This window comes from Myotis lucifugus, unplaced genomic scaffold (genome assembly GCF_000147115.1).
Source record: "Myotis lucifugus unplaced genomic scaffold, Myoluc2.0 scaffold_272, whole genome shotgun sequence".
NCBI classification, from domain to species: domain Eukaryota; kingdom Metazoa; phylum Chordata; class Mammalia; order Chiroptera; family Vespertilionidae; genus Myotis; species Myotis lucifugus.
In genome coordinates this window covers 618,567-621,049 of record NW_005871320.1, presented here as the reverse complement: position 1 = coordinate 621,049, position 2,483 = coordinate 618,567, and the positions used below count along the sequence as shown (strand labels likewise).

Here is a 2,483-nt window from a genome sequence, read left to right as displayed (position 1 = left end):
AAATAAAAGAATGATGAAGATAAAATCACCCTTATTATAACTCACCCTTTCTGTAAAAATTTTTAGGAAAATGTATGCATAATAAACTTATCGTCCTGTAATTAAAAACAACAATGTTTAGTGATACATTGAAAACTTTTTCCCATGTGACAAACTATTCTTTGACAATATGAGCATGGATTGTGTAGTGGCAGTGTAACACTTGGTTTCACCATGCCTCGTTTTTGTGCATTTGCTTTAAATTGTTGTAGGTACATCTGGTGAACATCTGTGATTATTGTTTAAGATGAAATGCCTAGAAGTGGAATTGCTGTGTTAGAGGACATGCACATGTAAAAGGCTTACATACATACATATCTCCCTCAGAAAGTCATACGGAGCGACACTCCTGGCAGTCTTCTGTTTCTTTACATCTTTGATGACACTGTAGACCAAATTTTGAAAATATCTTTTTCTCATTGAAACTTGGTCAAATAGGGGTGCATTCACCTATCTTTTTTCTTAGGTCACAGATGCCTTGTGCTTTAAGTTCACAGGGTCACTATACCCCCCCCTTTTTTTTACTGTGATAAAATACACATATAAATTTACCACTTTAACAATTTTTAAGTGGACAGCTCCATAGTGCTACATATATTCATAATGTTGTACAAACATCACCACCTTCCCTTTCCAGAACTTTTTTATCTTCCCAAACTGAAACTCTGTACCCATTAAACACTATCTTCTCATTTTCCCATCAGCCCTGGAAAATACCATTACTTTCTATCTCTCTGAACTTGACTACTCTAGAAACCTCATATCAGTGGAAATATCTAGTATCAACTATCTTGTGACTGGCTAATTTCACTGAGCATAATGTCCCCAATATTCACTCATGTTGTAGCATATGTCAGAATTTCCTTCCTTTTTTATGGCTGAATAATGTTTCATTGCATGTATATATCATGTTTTGTTTATTGATCTCTCTATTAATGGACATTTTGGTTGCTTCCGCCTTTTGGCTATTGTGAATACTGCTGCTCTGAACATGAGTGTACAAATATTTCTTTGAGGCCTTGTCTTCAATTCTTTGGTGTATATAATAATTCTATTTTTTTTTCTAGATAAACACCTTTCTTACATGAGCTAAGCTAGGGAAAAGGATTTATTTGCCCCTCTGGACCTTGATTTTCCTCAGATAGTACTCCAGCTCTTGCCCTTAAGCACATAGCCATCTGCTCGGCCACACTGGCCCGATCTTGAAGTGATACATGCAAGAAGACTGCTGATTTTGGCATTCTTTTTACTTTCATCATATTTCTTCTGAATTTTTTTGATCATTTTTTGTTTAAAATCTCTTCCTCCTCAGGAGTCAGCTTGGCCCCCTTCTTGCAGCCCGGGGACAGTGCATAGTGGGACTCTTACTGTTGTCAGTACGGTGTGCTGTCAATGAGCACAATGCAGTTTTTTACCAGGGTCTTGGTTTGGACCAGTTTGTTGTTAGAAGCATTGTAGACAATGTCAATAATCCTTGTTTTGTGCTTACAGCACTCTGAGCCCCAGGAGAAGTTGCCCACATCCAGCCTCAAGGCTCAGTACTTCTTGTTGCCTCCGGGCACTCGGACTGTGTGTATGCTGCGGGGTCCAATCTTAGTGTTGGCAGCAGGGAATCCCAGCTCATAGTTTTGCTTCTTGTGATAGGGCTTTCTCTTGCCCTCAGTCTTGTGGCATTTGTGCCATTTGTCCTGAGAGATACCCATTGCTTGGCCTTAAATTTTTTAAAAAATATTTTTTTATTGATTTAAGAAAGGAAGAGAGAGAGAGAGAGAGAGAGAGAGAGAGAGAGAGAGAGAGAGAGAGAAACATCAAGGATGAGAGAGAATCATTAATTGGTTGCCTCCTGCACGTCCGACACAGGGGATCAAACCTGCAACCTGGGCATGTGCCCCGATTGGGAATTGAACCGTGGCCTCCTGGTTTCATAGATTGATGCTCACCCACTGAGCCCTGCCAGCAAGGTTCTATTTTAAAATTTTTGAAGACCTACTATATTCCACAGCAGCTACAGGATTTTACATCCCCACCAACAGTGCATAAGGATTTCAAGTTCTCCACATCCTTGCTAACACTTGTTATTTTTGTATTTTCAGTGTTTGTGGGTTTTGTTTTTTTTATAGTAGTCATCCTAATGGATAGATGTAATATTTCATTGCAGTTTTAATTTGCATTTCCCTAAATATTAGTGATGAGCAACTTTTCTTGTGCTTGTTGGCCATTTGTATATCGCCTTTGGAGGAATGTCTATTCAAGTCCTTTGCCTATTTTTAAATCATGTTGTTTATTTTTTGTTGTTGAGTCAGAGTGTTATTTTTAGAGGCTCCTACAATTCCCATTTTCTGTTTCCCTGCCTCCTCTCTTCCTCAGGGTCTGGCAGGCTGGCCATCCTGCCCCCAGGGAGCAAAGCAGACGAGTAGGAACATGACTCATCAGAAGGCACTTTT

At 39.2% G+C, this 2,483-nt stretch overlaps 1 pseudogene; it reads right to left on the bottom strand.

The window, feature by feature from the left end:
• Nucleotides 1-1,147: 1,147 nt before the first annotated feature.
• On the bottom strand, nt 1,148-1,742 carry LOC106698947 (annotated as a pseudogene).
• Nucleotides 1,743-2,483: the final 741 nt, after the last annotated feature.